Consider the following 13,046-nt stretch of genomic DNA (forward strand, 5'->3'; position numbering starts at 1 on the left):
TCCTGGTTTGTTGGTTTTCCCTAACCTCATTTAGGGGCTTAGTCTCCTTCCTTCTTAGGGTTTCACTTTCTTTGGAGTCCTCAGGGTCTCTTTATCTTGCCAGTAGCATCCAGCCTCAGGCACCTGGTATGCCCTCCTCTTGCTGACATCAAATTGGAAATGACCTATCTACAGCCATGCCATCCTGAACATGCCCGATCTTGTCTGATCTTGGAAGCAAAGCAGGGTTGGGCCTGGTTAGTACTTGGATGGTAGACCACCTAGGAATACCAGGTGCCGTAGGCGTTTAAAAAAAAAAAAATTCGAAATGACCTAAAATTGGCTGAGTGGGGAAAGATCCCGATTCAGCTGCTGCTACAGAAAACAGACCTTTATCTGAGAGGTGTAGATTGTGACCCCCGCCTCACTGGGCTCTATTAAGAACTGTATAAGATAGCACCTATGAGGCCCCTGGCAAAGCACCAGCACGTGGTAGCTGCTATTAATCTGTCATTGCTTGTTTGCATTTGTTTTCTGTGTTTTAGTTGTTCTGTTCCTTTTCCTCTTTCTTCTCCCAGCCTTTCTTAATAGGAACATGTATGCGACATTCCTTTCGTTGCTATTTAATGACATCTTCCACAGTGTTAGGTATTATGTCTCAAAACGTCCCCGACCTCATCTGTACTTTCTCGATTGTTTGGTCTCTGGAGGGAGCCTGCTGGATAAGGGTGGATGTGATACACAGCGTCCTCTTCCTTAACGGAGGCGCCGATGCCCACCAGCTTCAGGATGAATTCTCTTTCACTCCTTCGTAAGACTTTCTAAGCCATGATTCCTGGTAAAGAATGAGAAATGGTGATGGGGAGTGAAAGAAGGGATAGAAACGGGAAACTTTGTGTTATCTCATATAACTTCTTTCAAAGTAGTTTTTTTTTTTATTTTTAGGAGCATTTGAGTATTTCAATAATGAAAGTGTTCTGTACCAAATATCAAAGAACATTTCATAATCACATATTTACAATTTCTTGGCCGCTTTAAATGAAAATTATATTCATTTTGTGTGGATTTTATTAGTTTCAGCCTCAGATGAAATATTATTCCTCTTATTTCCAGGTGCTTGGAAAGTCGCACCTCACGGCCAGGCTTCATGTGTTGCCTGCATCAGACCTTTTGTAGCATCCAGTATTTTCTCCTCAAAAACAGTTTTAATATGTTCACATTATAAAGTACAGAGAATTAGAACTACTGTCTTTGAAAATTTGCAGTGTTCCTAAAATGACTAGAGGCACGTAGACTAATGTGTTGCTAGAATGGTTGAAGGAGTTGATAGCCAGCACCTCCAGTTACCTCAATGACAGTGCAGCTAACGTGGCTACTTCCCCTAAAGACATACTAAGCGCAATACTAAACACACTGTTGCTCAGGTCCCACCCCAGACGTATTACAGCAGACTCTCTGGGCATGAGGCCCAGGCCCAGGCCCGTTTTACTTCATGCTGCCAATTCTAACGTGCTGCCAGGGTTGAGAACCACTGTGGTCGACATTCATAATTCTTCCTAAATCCACATAAGCACCTAATTATTTTATTTTTTTAATAGTGGGGCGTTTACTGGCTATTTATTATATGTACAAGAAGGCACACGAAGATGGGATGCCCCAAGAGAGCAGAAGCTGAACACTAAGTCCACTCCTACGTTGCAAGTCCCCACAATGTTGATGAGAGCAGCTTTGATTCACTTCTCTGAAGCCTACAGTTGCCTAAGAGAGGGGCCGCTTGGCCTTTGTGGAACGAACTCAGGCAATGCCGCTAGGGTTGCCCTGCCACCAAGATTCCTGCGATGTGTCTGCAGGGGTTGGATAACTATAACCATCGTAGTTTTGACATCCTAAATGACTGTATTTTCCTATTATTAGTGAATCTTTACCCATCTTTCCTTGCCTTCTCATTAACGCCTTATTTAACTGGTCATTGTGATAAGCAGGGTTTACTAATCATGTCGCTGCCCAAGGGAAATCCTCTGTATTACTGAGGGTAAAGGATAATAATGACTACGTATTGGAGGGAGTAAAAAATGTCATCTGTTTTCACAGGTGGATGTTTACACAAACATTTTCTAAACACTTGTGTTTCCCAGATCCAGGCAATGTGCTCAAGACTAAGGCCAGCAGTGTCCACTTAAATGCTAAGTTTTCAGGCTTCTCCCCAAACCTACTGAAGCCTCAGCTGATTTGGATGTGCATTAAAGCTTGAGAGACATGGAACTAGGACACAAAGATGACTACTATGTGCAAGGGACTCCTTGATTCTGGTAAAGAATACTCTTGTTTTGTTTTGCAAAGAATACTTTTTTAAAAAAAGGTAAAAACATGATTTTAGAAAAATATATAATAAGTATGTGTCAAAGATTTAACTAATTAATTAATGAGGGGATCGACAAAATGTCAAAACTGATTCAAAAGAGGATAGGAAAAATGGCTAAATTTAGTCAATGGAGAAAAGAAAAGGCTGGAGTAAGTTTGCAAAGTTCAGTACAAAACTGGTTAATGTCTTATAGGAACCTATAAACCTTAACCTTTGTCTTTATTTTTATTTTTATTGTTTTTGTCTTTATTTTTTTGATTGGAGTTTTCCTTGTTACTGGATAAAAATCATTTTCAATTTTTCAATCTACAAATTAACATCTAAGTTTCCAGATTCTGGCCTCTAATCAATAGAAAATAGTAAGTCAAACAAAGTTACTTTCCCCTTAGGCCTGCATGTTAAATAATACTTGACTATTACTTGAAAGGCTACGGTTATCTTGTTTTGGATAATTTTTCTTAATTCAGAGAAGAGACAAATCTAGAAATAATAATTGCAATAACATATTATAGGTAATGCTAAAAATAGTTAATATGTATGGAGTGCTGGGCACTGTTCTAAGAGTTTTCATGTATTAGCTCTTTTAGTCACTGTCACATTATGAGGCAGGCCTATTACTGCCCCTTTCTTACAGAGTAAGAAATTGAGGCAGTCTGGCTCCAGAGCCTGTGCGCTTACCTGCCTCCTATAAACAAAATAGCTGAAGGTCCAGTAGGTCGTGTGTGTGTGTGTGTGTGTGTGTGTGTGTGTGTGTGTATTTGACTGAAATAGAAATATAGGCTGATGATGGACTTAGATGCACTCCCATTTTTCATTTCAAATCTAAAATTTGAATCAGGCAACAAGGTATAATATGAAAATTGTTTGTTATGTGAGCTGCCTAGAAATCTGCAGATGGATTGTCTAGAATGCTAGATATATTTTGCCAGTTGGGGTCACTGTTCCTGGTAATCTGTCCTCATGTGTCAGCCCATTAAGCTATCATTCCCAAACCTAAGGCTGAAGAAGTTATGTTGGCACATCTAATAGAGAGACATGGGAGGGGAGACCTGTGTGTACATTATAATTCAGTGGGATGGATGTGTCAGTGTTCTTTGTGAAAAATAGAATTTCAATAGAATCTGGCATTATCTAAAAGTTCGGATGCTTAATTAGAGGGCTCTTTGGCTTGATTTGGTATCTAGAAACTATTTTAACAAAAGGCCAATGAATAGCCTAGAAGAGTTGTTCTTTTCTAATTAAATAAATCCACAATCTAATTCTTTAAAAATATATTAGTAAAGAGCGAATGCAGTGCTGTAGCCGATAATACTCAGGGTAGGTGTTTGTACCCTGTCCCACTGTTCTGCCTTCTTGTAGCTGGCAAGTGTTTGAAACTGGAGTTATGACTTGATGAGCCAAATTGCCCTCCTTTTGTTTTGCCACCATTAGCTGCACGTGCAGAACTGTTTTCATATGTAATTGCTCCGATGAACGGGTAATTGCACCCAAAAGTGGTTGGTTGTACCAATGGCAGGAGTAATTAGTAACAAAAATGCAAATAATTGCAGGCATCGAAAATTGCAGTCTTAAAAATGGGACACCCAGTAGCTTGGCTAAAGATTTGGCCAGCTCTCTTTCCCACTGGAACTGTACGTGTTATTTGAAACCAATATGGTAATCTCTGGACCTGCTTTGACTTTAGACACCTCTAAGGGCCTCTTAGAAATGGTATACATTACAGGACCAGTAGAAAACCAGACTGATCCCAAATGTCAGCACATTTAGGAGCTAGAAAATGGAGTAGCTTAGAGTCAAAATTATATTTGGGGTGGCGGGAGCACAGACAACTGACCAAATGCATTTTTATCATAATTTATGAACTTCATATTTCCCCACACCAAATGTGGGGGAAAACAGAATCACAGAAATAATAATAGTTTTTCTTGACTCAGCCTCCACTCATAGAATTACTGGAACTCTTGCTATGCATTCTTTCCATCCCCTCTCTCCACCAAATTATTCCCATATAGTAAAGAATTATGGCAGCCGCAGTGAGGCGTGATCATAACGTGTCTCCATGGCTTTGCATATGCTCCCTATGATGTCCTCCTAGCTTTCTCCATGCGATAGCACTGGCCTATGCTGGGTAGCTTTGGCTCTGCTGCTCTGGATTACAATGTTGTGCTCCCAGACTGCCCCTGTGAAATGGGGAAGATACATTATTGTCCATTTGTGTTATACTCTGTCACGCAGGCCACAAGGTAATGTGTCTTTCTGTTTGCAAAGTCTTCCAGAGGTTTAACTGAAACACCTCTTTGTTTTTGTATTTCAACCTCCCCCGACTCTAGCCAGAGACCTGGGAGAGAGGGAGTACAGGGAAAAGCTAAGGCAGGGGGCAGCATGTAGCCAATTCAGAGGGCAATGTGAGCTCATACTCTCCATTGCACTCAGAACCACCCCTCCCTGACTCATATTTGCATGCTCAAGCACACCAGTTCTTTTTTATTTATGAGTCTTCTCCCATTAGCTTCTTGGATCTTCATGCAAATGGACCTGCAAACAGCCTTCTCTAATTGGTCCACAGCATTCCAGAAGGAACTGGACATGCCTGAATTTTCCTGGAAACACAGCCTAAGCTGTCCTTGGGATCCCAGTGACGATGATATCGGTCGACAGAGAAACATTGCTCTAAGGAAGACAGGAAGGGGAGGCAATTTTTTATAACAAAACATTTTACAGCAAGGAAATAGCAATCTGCAATTGATTACAGGCTAATAGGGCCCCATATCAGCAATAGAATGAAGAAAATAAACTCTGGTGATATGCATACTGTTTAACATTCCTATTTTAGCAAAGCCTTTCCTTGGGTAATAAGTTTGCTATGTGACTCAATGTCAATCCAAGGAGAAGAATTTGGAAGAAATAAAGGAACAAATTGTGCATTTCCCCCCACTAGAAATGCACACTTTTATTTTGCTTTCGGGGGAGAGGTTGAACTTGTAACACTTTGGGGTGAAAAGTGGGGTGTGAGGAGTAATCTCATTTGTTGACAAGAAATAATTTGGAGAAAACATTGGGCCACCTGAAGACAGAATTTTTTTAAAAACCAAAGTGGGATCTCATGGTTGCTGCTCTAGGTATGAGCTCTTAGTTGATTTAATAATAGCCTCCTCTGCCCAACGCCAGGGAAGAAATGTCATGTTCTATTTACTCCCACTGTTTGTGGCATCTGAGGTGCTGCTCTATCATCCTGCCAATATAATTCTCCCTCCTTTATTGCTGTAGGCAGCCCTTGTCTAAAAGATTTACTTTGCAAATAAATGAAAAGGCATTAAGTGGTCAAAATGACTAAAGTGAGGTGTTATAAAGTATTTTTGCTACTACAGAAAGAGGAGATATAAAGAAAAAGAGAATTGTGCAAGAATATTTAAGAGGGCTGCTCAGATACGGTGACATCGGATGAAATGTGGTAGAGCCAACTATTTCATTTGGGTAACTAGAGAAGGTAAGATCATTCTGAGCCCTAGTAAATTTCCTTGAGGAGGAGCGGCTGCCCATGTGTCTCAGGCCTAAAAGAAACCCTATGACTGTTTGTGGAAGGAATTCTGTGGATAGGCTGCAGTCAGATTCTGATTTTCTACCTTGATGATCTGGTGTGTGGTCAGTGGAAGGATTTGACATCAGTGGCTCTGTGTGACAATGGCTGCATAGGGAAAATGGACATCTGATGGATATTCACGTGTTGCAAGGAAGGGCATCCCTCCCTGTTTGCCATGTTAAAATTAATTTAAGAAGGAATGAAGGGCTTTAGTTGCTTGGTTAAATTTTATTTAAATACAAATTTTTTTAGTTGCTTTAAATACAAATTTTATTGGGAGGCAGTGCATTAGTGAAAAATATCACATTAAAATGTCAATGATTAACATGTACTTCTAAATCAGAAAGAGGCCATGGAATAGGGGAATAGCAACCCAGAAGTATAATCTCTTGAGAGCTCTGAGTAGACTGGACTGATGCAGGCCTGTTGGGTTGTGAGATGGTAGTGTCTGAATAGCATGAGTGAGAAGGAATTCTGGGTAAGCAGAGGGAGGGAGAGCAGAGCATTTCAGAATGTCATGGGCATCTGTTGATTTCATCTGATTGATATCTTTCTTCTCTGTCAGATAATAGGAAAGTACCACTTTTCCTTTGGGGTACTATGCTTTACATACTCCATGTGGTCATGGAAGGATTAAGTTTCCCTATGACTTTTTCCACCTCCCAATGGCCCTATATGACCAATCAGAGGTCTCAATTCTTTAGGGCATTGGCTTTCCCTGTGACATGATGTATGGACACTGACAAAGAAAAGATGTCTGTTTTACTCTGAGATTTCTTATAGTAGAGATTGTATGAGTCTGGGTCTGGTGGAGGCAATTTCCCGCAGGAGTATAAGAGAAGCTGCCTATAGAACAAAGCTACCACACAGAGGAAAGCAGAGCCAGGAGGTGGAGAGAGATACACACACAGCTTTGGTGGCATCACCAAAGGTGCTGGATCCAGACATACTCGAAGGGAAAACACTACTAGTTATAAGAACCTCAACAGAACTCCTTTGCTTGAGAAAGTTTGAGTTGCATTTTTGTCATATGAAACCAAATACACAGTGAATTAGAGAAGCCAATGGATTTTAATGAGTAGATACAGTTTTTCAAGGACTCAAGTTTTTCAAAGGTCCTACAAAGAAAAACACAAAATCTTTTGTGTTTGTTTGAATATAACTTTGCTCTAGAATGGAAACGTGCAGGTTTTGGCTTTACCTGGACAAGTTATTTAATCATTTTTTTTTGCTCTTTTGTAATATTAGAATAATAGTAATGCCCGTCTCAGGTTAGTTAATACGTGCAGAACCCTTACAATGGTATCTGGCACATAGTTAGTACTCAGTACATTGACACTTGCATTCTCATACTCTCCTTGCATCTCCCTTCTCTCTCTTACCCTTGTTCTCCCACCTCAAGTCTCCACCAAAAGGTGGAAGAACTAGTTTGTCAAAGACAGAACTTGGGGCTGGGAAATAACTGAACTAGTGATGGCAGCAGCCTCTTACCGAGTGGGGATAGAAGAGAGTCTGACAAGAACACACATCCGTTAAAAGCATTAAGTCTGTCACTTGTGGACTAAACACAAATGAATCATTTTATTCAGACTAGTCATTAAGAACTCTTAACATGTAAAAATTCAATGCCTGCATATGTTTCCTGTTTAAAGACGATTTGCAAGGTGTGGAGAATTTATTCAAATGAATCGCCCATGTTAATAACTTGCATCAGTGAGCTGAATGATCCTAACATGATATACAATATTAAGTAACTCAAAAAATCATAGATATTTAGATTGTTGATACATTATCTAACCCAGAGTTAAAGATACTTGATTACAGAATATTTGAGACTTAAAGTAAAAAGAAAAATTTTTTCCACTATATTATTTTTATACTAAAATAATACTATGGCCAAAGGCAGAATCAATTTAAGATAAAGCTTGATGAAGTTTAAATCTCAGGACTGTTTTGTGTATGGCTCTTCTAAGGCTCTGGAGGGATATAAGCCACATGTTCTCATGTGCATATATTTTTGTAATATTTGCAAAATTAAAATATTTATTTTTTTTAAAAGAGAGACCCCAATATTACATAAGCTATAGGTACCATAAAACTTTGACCCACCCTTGTCAAAGACCTTGACACTATTACAATAGGTTTCCTAATGTGTTATTAAGAAAAATAATCAGCTAAAACTTGGAAATAAGACCAAGAGAGTACACATAGCCTTTCAGTATCAACTTATTAGGGCATTGCTTAACAAACCCTCCAATGGGTGTTTAACTGTTTAGGGGAATATATCTTCATTTGACTTCTTTTTTTTTTTTTTTCCATTAATGTTTAATGGTCCCAGACTTTGTGAAATTACATGTCAACTTGTAGATGTTTTTGTCTGGTAGAAATGTAAATGATTTCTGTCTGGTAGAAAAGATAATCTCAAAGCTTATGGTTTTGTAACCAGCTTTGTATCTAATCTATCAATCTCTTCTTTTTTTTTATTGCCTATAAGTACCCAGTTTCTCTGATGCTCTTTGCATCAACTTGACTGTCTCACTAGTTTCCTCATTAATGATCTGAATAAAATCTTTGACATGCGTTCATCTTAGATTTATACAAGTGTTATGTTTTTAAGTTTTTTGAAAATTATACTGTGACAGTATGTTAAACTCTTCAAAGAAAATGATTCTGTTTATAATTTACTATGACATGTACAAGTATATGTCACACATCTATGTGATTACCTTATGTAGAGGTCAGGCATCTAACATGGCTTGAGCTCTCACCACAAAATGGAGTCTCTTACATCTTATGGCACAGAGCCCCAACTTGAAGACCTGCATGCAACTTTTCTGAGCCTCAATTTCCTCATCTGTAAAATGAGGGTTGCTGTTAAGATTTTATCATTAGGTCTTGAAGGCCTGGAACAGCACTTTACATTGTAGCCCTCAATAAACATCAGTATCTTTCTTGCCTTACCAAGGATCCTTCTAGTTACCCACAGTAGCCCCAGCTCTCCTCAAGAACCTGAAGTGGAAGTCAAAAAGTTTCTATCCAGAAAGCAAGCCTCAAGAGGGTCCAAATGATTTCAAGTAACTTATGTGTGCACAGAATGAAATCTAACACTATTTAAAGGAATATAACAAAATCTAGCATGTAACTTCACAATGTCTGGCATTCGGTTATGACAAGGAATATTACCAGGAGTAAAGAGGGACATTGCATAATACTAAAAGGGTTAGTTCACCAAAAAGCTATAGCAATCCTAAATGTGTATGCATTTAACACAGAGCTTCAAAATACATGGAGTTAAACTGATAGAACTGAAATGAGATATAGACAAATCCACAATTATATTGGAATCTTCAATGCTTCTCTCTTAGTAATCAATGGAATAAGTAGACAGAAAATCAGAAATAATATAGAGACACAAACACCTGTATCTAATATTCATAGTGATATTGTTCATGGTGCCAAAAAGTGGAAATAACCCAAATGTCCACCAACTGATGAATAGGTAAATGAAATGTAACACAGTTGATAAAGTCACCATGGACACTGAAGCAGCTAATACTGAACCATTACATCTAGGGGAAATACAAGGTTAGGTACCTGTGATCCTCTAGTCACAATATTTTTGTGAACTAGTCAATACATAATCTTGTTTTATGTTTGGCTATGTTTAAAGACACATTATTTATTTAAAGACACCTGATCCACTAACACTGAATCACAGCCAGCAGCACTATTATTCATGCCTTAACAAACACACCCATTTTCTCTATAAGGCACATCACAGCCTTCTTGTGCTTAAGAACACTAAACAACACTTCAGCACATTTCTTGGGGGGCCACTTTAAACAGCAAAATCATCAACAAAAAGAGCAAAAAAATGGCAACTAAATAGACTGCAAAAAGGACAGACTTGTTTATAGTATGAGAGCTGAAACAAGAAGGCTGAGCCTTTTCTTGTTTGACCTCAGTTGGGAACATGTGCATTGGGTGACTCCAGTTTTGAGTCTGCACATGTCTACAAATGACCATAAAAGCTCTGTGAGTATTGATTTTGGGGTAACAAATAAATTTATTGAGTAAGTGAATTAGCAAGTACAGAATCAGTGAATAATGAGGGTTTACTGTATATCATAAAATGGAATATTATTCGGCAATAAAAGAGTCCAAAGTTCTCATACTTGCTACATCATGAATGAACCTTGAAGACATTATGCTAAGTGAAAGAAGATAGACACAAAAGGCCACATATCGTATCATTCAATTTATGTGAAATATCCAGAACAGGCAAAGTCAGAACAAGTTTTAATTTCACATTAATAATGAAGCAGTCAGCTGAAAGTACAAAGATGCTTATAATTTCATTGATCTCCAAATGTTCAAGTAAGCTTTGGCATCCTCAGTTATTTAGGTTTTGATTTACTTGGTTGTGTCTGCTGGGGCTTATGAGAGGAAAGGAAAAATGGAGTGTCTGTAAGGAGAGAACTGTTGACTCTGGCCTCATTGGCCAGGAAGAGCTAATGCAAAGTTGTGGGTTCAGCACTATAATTGTGCAAGAGGCCTCAGCCTGAAGTAAATGGGATTGGGGCTTGTTCATTCAGAATATGAATCAGGATCTAAAAAAGAACCTATAGCTTAGTCTTGTTCTCTGTTCCGACTGCTAATTACTGACTGCCCTCAGCTCCCCAACCTGTAAATGTGGGAGCTGTGTAAATGTTTACTGACAGGCAGGTTGGGAGATAGTTGAACATCGTTTTGGGCTGGAGACATCTTTTTTAAAAAACTTTTTTCAAGGCTATTATAACTTCCTGCCTTGATTTTTACATCCTGGCCATTATTGGAGAAAGGAGGTAGAATGCAGAGGAAGGTCAAAGAGTTGTTCACTTCAGGTTCAAAGATGTTCCAGTCTACCCAGAGAGCACCAGGTGGAGAAAGATCAGGAGTGGCATCACTGGTTGAGTCAACTACCTCTAATCCTGGCCTTGGTCATGGGCTTCAGGCACAGACAGTCAGGCACATTTTTGAATACCCTTGATGGGCAGGCAACATCCCCACAGGCCCTCTCCCTCATGCCGCTCTCTCTTCCTTCCTGCCCCAACTCCTCAGTCCTTTACAAGATGTTTTCACCACTTTCTTCCTTCTAGCCTATCTTCTGAAGCACATTATGCTAAGAGCCTCTTCCCCAGCCTAGAGAGATCCAGTGCAAGAGCCCGCTTCCATAACTACAGCTTCAGAAAAGGTAGCGTTCAAGCACATTTGTTTTTATCCAAATATCCCCTTTGAGAAAACCCTGCATTGACACCCATAGGAACACAGGTGTGTAAAAAGGATACCCAAGGGCTCGACGAAGAGGAAAGAAAATTAAGTTTTAGGCCCCTCTAAAGTCTAGAACATTTTTTTTATGTAAAGTAGGACTGTGGGGAGCAAATCGTGAGCCAGCTTTACATTCAGTAGACTGCTGTGTTTTACCACAGAACAAAATTGCAGTGAAAAATATAAAGGTGAATTTTTAAATATGTTAATGATAAGAAGAAAGAACACTACTTGTACATCAAATGTAAAATGAGAGGGGTGAAATATTTTTCTTTGACAGGCTACCTTGCAGCTTTAGGATGGGAATATGGGAGAAGAAAGTAGAGTGTCAAGTTTTAATGAAATATTTGGCTTTTAGGAGGAAAAACAAATGAAGAGGCTTAGAAAGGGAGCAGGATGTGCTGACTAGGACTGGAGGTTCATCTGAGAGGAGCAGTGTAGGATTAGAATAGACAAGGGGCTGCCTTAGGGAATTTCTATCACCAGAATTCTGGGGTGCCAGTGTACCTGGGGAGGCAGCATGTGTTTCAAAATTGAGGAGTGGGCATGAGGCTTAGATAGGAAAGGACTCGTTTATTGTTGCCCTAGAGTCCCAGTGATCAGTGATGGGGAAGATAGACAGATTTTCAGGCAGGTAAACAGGGCAACCTTGGGTGACAGATCAGCCATGCAGCTCATGGAAGCAGCACAGTGAGCTGTTCCCAGGGTTGGCTGAGCTATTACCAAGGGTCAGAGGAAGCCTTAGCTGTGTGTATGTCAGGCTGAGCTCTGATGTGGCCACTGAGTGGAGTCTGAGTGAAGTGGTGCCCACATAGGGTGTACCACACAGGGATGGAAGGTGGGCCCCAGGGAGAAAGCAGAGGTTCATGGATCCGGATTCCTGCAAGGAAAGAAGGGAGTCCACGTGAGCCTCTAGGGGAACTTGAACAGTAAAACAAGCCTTTGCCATACTCTCAGGGACTTATTCCCATCCTATCTGGTAATAACTAATCTCCGAATAAGCTGCTTAGAGAGAAATGCAAACAGCGGACTTAATGAAGAAGCCCTTAATGTAAGGGCAGAAATAAAGTGTTTTCCTTCATCAAAGCCTGGAGCTAGAAGTGAGAAAGCTAACTGGAAGGGACCAAAGGGAGGATGGTCTGGAAGAGACTGAGATGGTTTCTGTTTATGTTAAGTTATCAGAGTAACTGAGACTGTGGGCCCATCACTCACCTAACTCCCTCTCACTATACTAAAGAAGGCTGGCCCTGAAGCCAAGTTACAAGGGGAAAGCTCTTTAGAAGTCAGAAGAAAGAACTAAACTAATGTTCATCTCAAAACTAAGTTCCAGTCCAATGGGGCAGGCAATTAAGGCTCTAGTCTATGATCAGTGACCCACATTAGATCTAGAAGAGACAGAAATGTAGAAGCCAGGGTGTCCATCAGGAGGCACAGAAGAGAGGCTCCATCTTGGAGGTCATGGCAAGGCAAAAGTCAAGAGTTCAAAAGGTCAGTCGGAATAACACTCATGACCAGGTTTGTTGTATTTAGCAAGAAGGTGCTCTCAGATTAGGAAGGAACTGGATTTACTTGTAGTTTAGGTGGGATTTATTCTGTCCCCACAACAGAGATTGGTTCTAGTTGACTTAATGCAGTGATTGGTTCATAGGCACATAGTCCAATCTGAGACAATAAGAAACAGAATGCTTGCTAGAACTCCTAGGAAAGAAACCTTTTCCTTTCCAATTATAAAATATTTTTCCTCTGGAGTGTGGAACATGACTATGAGAGTCCCACAGATGATGTAGCCATAGGGTGGAGGGTGTGGGGCCAGGTGGA

The 13,046-nt window shown here is 39.8% G+C and overlaps 1 pseudogene; it reads left to right on the forward strand.

Moving 5' to 3' along the window:
• The first annotated feature begins 166 nt into the window (after positions 1-166).
• On the forward strand, positions 167-285 carry LOC120596660 (uncharacterized; annotated as a pseudogene).
• Positions 286-13,046: the final 12,761 nt, after the last annotated feature.

Source organism: Pteropus medius, unplaced genomic scaffold (assembly GCF_902729225.1).
Source record: "Pteropus medius unplaced genomic scaffold, Ma_sr-lr_union100, whole genome shotgun sequence".
Taxonomy (NCBI): domain Eukaryota; kingdom Metazoa; phylum Chordata; class Mammalia; order Chiroptera; family Pteropodidae; genus Pteropus; species Pteropus medius.